This window comes from Oryza glaberrima, chromosome 11, assembly GCF_000147395.1.
Source record: "Oryza glaberrima chromosome 11, OglaRS2, whole genome shotgun sequence".
NCBI lineage: Eukaryota > Viridiplantae > Streptophyta > Magnoliopsida > Poales > Poaceae > Oryza > Oryza glaberrima.
In genome coordinates, this window is record NC_068336.1 from 3402051 (window position 1) to 3410119 (window position 8069).

The following is an 8069-nucleotide window of genomic DNA, read 5'->3' on the forward strand; positions in this document are numbered from 1 at the left end:
ATTGCCAGAGCTTGCCATACTTTATTTAGGTAACATGCCTAACATGTGGCCAATAAAATTGAAACCATACTTCAACCATAGAAGAGCAAGCTTGCCATACTTTATGTGCCAATGACATGTGGAACCCACATCATGGTGAAAGAATCTTGTCATAAGTGTGGCACGAACCAAACAAATGCCTAACTTTAATTAAACTTGTCTAACTTGAGTTGTGGCAAGGTGAGGCAAATTGTGGTAGTGAACCAAACAACCCCTACTCTCCGGTCAAGTAATGCCGTCTTCAACATTTTATGACTATGGACTGTTGACTATTGTGATCATCAGCCACAAAAACTGAATCTTTTTTTTTTTCTGAAACTCTGAACCATTAGCAACTGTACAGACTGAATGTGTCTTGCGGCGGGCGGATGTTGATTAATTGTTGAGTATAGTAATCCAGGTATGTTCCTCACCGTCTTACAATATTAATATCATGATCACTTAACTCTGTAATGGTGACAAGGAAGTCCAGAATTAAAAACAATACAATACTGCTTGATTAGCCAAAACCATTAAAAATGAGAGATTTAGGGATGACGTAGGTGATCTATTAGATTAAAGAAGCTGATAAGATGCCAATGCATTCACACTCTTATCAATACCCATAAACGATCATGGATGCCATTAGTAAACACTGTAAAACATGATGGCATGGGTCTAAATTACTACGGATTATAACAGAGCCTGATCGCATATGATTACTAAAACAAATAGCATACGAAGATATGTCATCTTACATTCACCGGCCGGTCGGTTGCATTAGCATCAGGAAGTCCAAATGCTAGTCATTCTGTTTCAGCCTACCAACCATGTACTTCTATTAATTTAAGATACAAGTGTTTGATTGACTGACTTGAACACTGATAAATTAATGGATGCTAGCTGCGTGAATCAGGCATTCTGCCCAAGCTAAGCTAAGTCCTGTGACAGACATGCGTATTGCACTATTGCGCGTTCGCCATTCATGAGAGCATATCTGCCTCTGACCTATCAGGTAAGTTACTGGTATAGTAAGCATCTTGTTCATCAACATCTTGTTTAGCTTTAGGTGTCCGTGCAGTTGATAATTCATCAAACTGATCAAATAACTTGTACTGTTGTCAGTGTGCTGTGTGCTCCATATTTGGGTAGTTTGTTGCAATCGGTTTATTTCTCTGTATCTGACCCTGTGTCACTGATCTTGCATATTACTCAAGGCTTTCACTTACTCTGAATCCAGCTGAAGAAGAAGCAGAGAAGAAAGCAATCCGTTCTTCAGTAAAGTAACAGCTGAAGTCCAGAGAACAACAACCCTTCAGGCTTCAGGTATCAACAGTTAATAATTGCCAACATTTCATCATCACCATCTAAACAATAATACTCCTTTGTGTTTTTATTTGTCTATACACATGAACCAGAACCAAAATTGGAACTAGCCATGAAAGCTCCTTCAGTTGGAGAGCTTCTCTTGGTGTTCATAGCCTGCTCTTGCTGTGCACATGTCGTTGTCTGCAGCTCGTTGCCTGGAAATGAGACAGACAGACTGTCACTGCTTGAGTTCAAGAAGGCGATCAGTGGTGATCCACAGCAATCCCTGAATCTTGGAATGAAAGCACCCACTTCTGCAGTTGAGAGGGCGTCTTGTGCAGGGCGAAAGCTCCACTCCGTGTCACTTCTCTGAACCTGACAGATTGTGGTTTAGCAGGCAATATCTCTCCATCAATTGCCAACCTGACATTCCTAAAGTCTCTTTCTCTGGGTAAAAATTCATTCTTTGGAGAAATCCCTGCATCACTTGGCCACCTGCATCGCCTGCAAACTCTTGTTTTGAGTTACAACAAATTGCAAGGGAGGATACCTGATCTGGCAAACTGTTCTAACCTCAGGTCCCTATGGCTTGATCGCAATAATCTTGTCGGAAAAATTCCAAATTTGCCGCCTCGGCTTCAAGAGCTTATGCTTCATGTTAACAACCTGAGTGGAACTATCCCTCCTTCTTTGGGCAATATCACAACGCTAACTAAGTTTGGTTGTGCATTTAACAATATTGAGGGTAACATCCCAACTGAATTTGAAAGGTTTCCTGGGCTTCAGTATTTATCAGTCAATACCAATAAGTTGGCAGGTTGGTTTCAACTAGCCATCCTAAATATTTCCACTCTTGTTACTCTTGATCTTGGTGCGAATAATCTACGGGGGGAGGTACCATCTAATCTTGGAAACTCTTTGCCCAACCTCCAGTATCTCATATTGTCAGACAACTTCTTTCATGGGCATTTCCCTTCTTCATTGATAAATTCTTCCAAGCTGAACCTTATTGACATGGCAGAGAATAATTTCACTGGGGTGATCCCTAGCTCCATTGGAAAGCTTGCAAAACTCAACGTTTTGAGTCTTCAGTTGAATCAATTTCAAGCTGGCACCAAGAAAGAGTGGGAGTTCATGGATAGCCTGGCCAATTGTACTGAGCTAGAAGTTTTCTCCGTAGCGAGAAATCATTTACAAGGCCAAGTACCAAGCTCACTAAGTAATATTTCTTCTCAGCTTCAGTATCTATATTTAGGGCAAAATCAACTATCTGGAGGTTTTCCTTCTGGAATAGCAAAATTCCACAACCTAATTATTTTAGGATTGGATCACAATCAATTTACAGGTGTTGTTCCAGAGTGGCTTGGAACTCTTCAAGCATTACAAAAATTAAGCTTGCTTGACAACAACTTCATAGGGTTTCTTCCAACCTCCCTTTCAAATAGTGAACTCTTTTTGGGCTCTAACAAATTTGACGGGAACATACCACTAGGCTTGGGTGACCTCCAAATGCTTCAAGTATTGAGTATTTCCAACAACAATATTCAAGGTATGGTACCCAAGGAGATCTTCAACCTTCCAACAATAACGGAAATTGATTTATCGTTCAACAAGCTATTTGGGCAACTTCCTACTGAAATAGGCAATGCCAAACAACTTGCATCTTTAGAGCTTTCCTCCAATAAGTTATTTTGGTGATATACCAAATACTTTGAGCAATTGTGAAAGTCTAGAAGACATCAGGTTGGATAGAAATGCTTTTACTGGAATCATCCCTACTTCATTAGGCAACATAAGAAGCTTAAAGTTCTCAACTTGTCTCACAATAAATTAACTGGATCAATACCAGTATCGCTTGGCAACCTACAGCTTCTTGAGCAACTTGATTTGTCATTCAACCATCTTAAGGGCAAGGTCCCGACAAATGGTGTTTTCATGAATGAAACTGCCATACAGATTGATGGAAAATCATGGGCTCTGTGGTGGAGCAATGGAGTTGCACCTACCAGAATGTTCTATGACTCCAAATCCAACCAAATCTAAGCAATTTATGGTACTCAAAATTGTGATCCCAACAACGAGCATCATATTACTTGCTATAGAACAACCATATCTATCATGTTGCTCAGGAGGAGAAAACATGAAGGGAATAGCACATCTTTGCCTTCGTTTGGTAGAAAGTTTCCAAAAGTTCCCTACAATGAGCTTGCTGAGGCAACTGAAGGGTTCTCCGAGTCCAATTTAATTGGCAAAGGAAGATATGGTTATGTTTATCGAGGAAACCTGTTTCAAGGCACAAATGTAGTTGCGATCAAAGTTTTCAATCTAGAGACAATGGGGGCACAAAAGAGCTTCATCGCAGAATGTAATGCTTTGAGAAATGTGCGACATCGTAATCTAGTTCCAATTCTAACTGCTTGCTCAAGCATTGATCCCAATGGAAATGATTTCAAAGCTTTGGTCTATGAGTTCATGCCAATGGGAGACTTGTATAACCTACTATACGCACCTCAATGTGATTCAAATTTGAGACACATTACACTAGCTCAAAGGATTGGAATAGTGGCAGATGTAGCAGACGCGATGGACTACCTCCACCATAACAACCAAGGTACTATTGTTCATTGTGATTTGAAGCCAAGCAACATTCTTCTCGATGATAATATGACGGCTCATGTTGGAGACTTTGGCCTGGCAAGATTCAATTTTGGTTCCACTACAGCATCTCTCGGAGACACGAACTCAACTTCTTCTGCTGCGATAAAGGGAACAATTGGATATATTGCTCCAGGTAGTGATCATCTCTTCATTGTATTTTTTTTCTTTGGATTTATCTATTTTTTTGTGTTAACCTGCTAGTGTAGCACTAATTTCTCTTATATGTGATTTACAGAATGTGCAGGGGGTGGCCAAGTTTCAACTGCTGCAGATGTCTATAGCTTTGGAGTTGTTCTCCTCGAGATATTCATAAGGAGGAGGCCAACAGATGACATGTTCAAGGATGGATTGACCATTGCAAAGTTCACAGAGATCAACATCCCTGATAAGATGCAGGATATTGTTGATCCTCAGCTGGCTCAAGAGCTGGGTCTATGCGAAGAAGCTCCAATGGCTGATGAAGAAAGTGGAGCGCGTTGCCTGCTTTCTGTGCTTAATATTGGACTATGTTGCACTCGATTGGCACCAAACGAGCGCATCAGTATGAAGGAGGTGGCTTCCAAGATGCATGGAATCAGAGGTGCATATCTCAGATGATACTAAATTAAAGGCTAAAGCAGCAATATGCTACTTTGTGATATTCTGTTTTGTTCAATTTTTTTAAGCGTTTGTGTGTACTTTTTAATGAGATCAACATTGTTTTTAGTGATATTTTATCCTTGAAGGTACACTGAGAGTTACTTCTATAGTGTAAGTTTTGGCTCGTATTCCGACCATCACAAAATATAGCTACTTGTAGTGTTCAGATTTTGTCCTAAAATATAGTTATTTCTCTATTTCCTACCTCATTTCAACCATTTACAACCATCTCTTATTTAATTTCTCCACTTACTTTCTCATCTCAACCAATCATATCCCTTCACTCATTTAGTTTCACATATCTCCTTAATCCCTGTGAAATATTCCAAAAGTGCTTATATTTTGGTACAAAAAGGGGTATGCACTAAAAATGAGCACTTGAAATTGTGTGACACATCTCAAAGTTCATAAAATCACTCTTTTTTCAGTAAGTGTTAACTGGTCATAGCTCATTACTTTAGATAATAGATAGAAATACGGCCTCTATATTCATAAGTAGATATACACAGCCAAAAGTTATAGGACCACTCAGACTGCAAGCCTTATAACTGAAAACTGAAGAACAGCAAAATAAAAAACAAAGACATGGAGTGAGAAGACTAGGCATGAAAATTACTTCCAACTAGCTTCACCACTCAAAAAAACCACACTTAAGCGATCTTGAGAGCGGCCCAAATTCATGTAATCCTTTGTTAGTGTTCCATTCACCTTCAATCGTTTTTGTCCACCGCCCTACCCCTACTGACGATCGGATCCATTCAACAGACCTGATAGCTCCTGGTCCCTAGTGCCTCGCTGGATGACATTGTCCAAGGGACGTAGAGAAGAGCCAATGTTGTTTGCTGTTGCACGAACAGATCCCGACACTTACACATCTGATCCAAAGACACTTAGGCCCTACATCCAATGTCCCCCTCCAACCATCATTGTCGCCAACACCTCTACCGATCGCTTCATTCGGTCCTCTTAAGAGACCGCCTGCCAAAGTCTTTTTTTTTTTCTGGCGGGCTCGGTTCCTCGTGCGAAAATCATTGATTTTCACTAGCCTTTTGTTGTAGGCGGTCCATTTGCCAACAAAAACTAGTTTTGTAGTAGTGGCGGCGAGGCGGAGGAGGGGAGAGCATGCGTGGTTTGGCGGGTGGCATCTCTGCCCGTGTCGCTATTCTCGATTTTACATCATTAAAATAAAAAGGTGCCACGATACACTAATCCTCTCGTAATATAATTTTATTAGCATGACTGTTTTTTAAAAAAAAAATCTGCTATTATTTATGCAAATTGCGAAAGAGATAAAAGACTAAATTAAGAGGAAGCTGCCTCACGTGCCGATAGTTTACAGATACTTTATTAGCCGGAAGGAATGCGTGTTTGCAAGCTATTTGTTCAACGAGATGGATGGGGAGAAGAACATTAATCAACGCAGGGTTCAACATTATCTTTTCAAAAGATGTCAACATTTCATAATTATCGAACGGTACGTACACGTCACGGAACGAGATTTGGAGTAGATCGAGCTATGCCTTTGACATTGACTCTTGGATGGCTTGCAGAGAACGAAATTAAGCATGACTGATTTGAGTCATCATTCGGCTGCAGGTAATGCTTGGTACCAAACACACTCACCCTGGAAAAATGTACATATCGTTGGTTACTTTATGATGATTAATTAAGGTCGTTTTCATGGATTACGACGTTTTTACATAATTACTATGAAATCTTTAATTGCCGGCCGGTTTGATCTTCACATAAGATGCTAACTAATGACAAGTTAACAACGTTAAATTTGTTCGGTCACGAACTCGACTTGAGACATGTCAACATTCCATGACTAAGGCCCTGTTTAGTTCACAAAATTTTTTTCCTAAAAACATCACATCGGATCTTTGGACACATGCATGGAGCATTAAATATAGATAAAAACAAAAACTAATTACACAGTTAGGGAGAAAACCGTGAGACAAATCTTTTAAGCCTAATTAGTCCATGATTAGCCATAAGTGCTACAGTAACCCACGTGTGCTAATGACGGATTAATTAGGCTCAAAAGATTCGTCTCGCGGTTTCCAGGCGAGTTATGAAATTAGTTTTCTTATTTGTGTCCGAAAACCCCTTCCGATATCTGGTCAAACGTCCGATATGACAAAAAAAAATTTCCCTTTCCTCAACTAAACAGGCCCTAATATAGTGATAATAGTCCTATATTATCTCGGGTGCATACGCAACCAAACTATGAGATTTTGGAGTACTCCTTTTATTACGTAATATAAGTCATTTTAACATTTTTCTCAAATTAATTTTTTTTAAATTTGATTAAGTTTATAGATCAATTTAGCAACATATAGAAGTTCCAATGAGCACAACTCGCCTGACTGATATGGTGGCATGCATGGAGCCATGGACACGGTGCTGTATGTATTGACCAATGGAAACGTCAGCAGAAAATAAAAAAAAGTATAATTAGTTTATCTTTTTTATTGTAAAAGGCTGGCTACACAACTCGCTATTGTTAATAGTTTTTTTTTCTTCTACTACATACGGAGTAAAACGCTAGCATTTGACAGAGTAATTAATTTAATTTAATTACTATTGCTAAGTACGCACCATGAGCTGAGGTATCACATCTTGTAGTGTGAAATTTATACATCGTGGCCATCGAGATACTAAGAGGCCACTTCATATCTTCTTAATTACTGTAATTTTTTTTTATTTTGATAACATGGTATGCTTCCGAGATTGCTAAGGGGCGATCGATCGCCCCTAGCGATCAGGACTCACCCCTCCCCCTCGCTCCACCTGGTTTCCTTTTTTGGCACCACATTACTTTCCTATTTTAGTAAATTTATGCACCTAAAGTTTGTACACCTCAAGTTTACACATCTAAAGTTTAGAGACCAAAAGTTTATAAGTCAAAAGTTTATATATCCGATTCAAATTTAAATTTGAATTCAAATATTTTTTATATATAGTATTTCTATGCATCTAAAGTTTATAGACCCAAAATTTATAAGTCAAAAGTTTACATACCTATTTCAAATTTGAATTTGAATTATATCCGATTCAAATTTAAATTTGAATTCAAATATTTTCTATATATAGTATTTCTATGCATCTAAAGTTTATAGACCCAAAGTTTATAAATCAAAAGTTTACATACTTGTTTCAAATTTGAATTTGAATTCAATTTTTTTATATATAGTATTTCTATACATAAATTTTTTTCTAACTTTTTGTTTTTTAAAAAAAAAATTGTGCTGTACTGTAGTAGGAGGAGGAAGAGGGAGAGGAGGGAGGAGCGTATATGCGTATAGGGGGATGGCTGGACGGGTGATCGCTGCCTGCCCATTAGCCTTACCCGTATGTTTCTTCCATTCGTCCGAAGGAGGTAATGGAGGCCGACACATTGTCCTTGATGGTTGGCGATCATACGGAGATGCTAGGTGGGTAGT

General features: G+C 39.0%; 1 pseudogene; it reads left to right on the plus strand.

The window, feature by feature from the left end:
- The first annotated feature begins 1323 nt into the window (after window positions 1–1323).
- On the plus strand, window positions 1324–4669 carry LOC127754528 (probable LRR receptor-like serine/threonine-protein kinase At3g47570; annotated as a pseudogene).
- Window positions 4670–8069: the final 3400 nt, after the last annotated feature.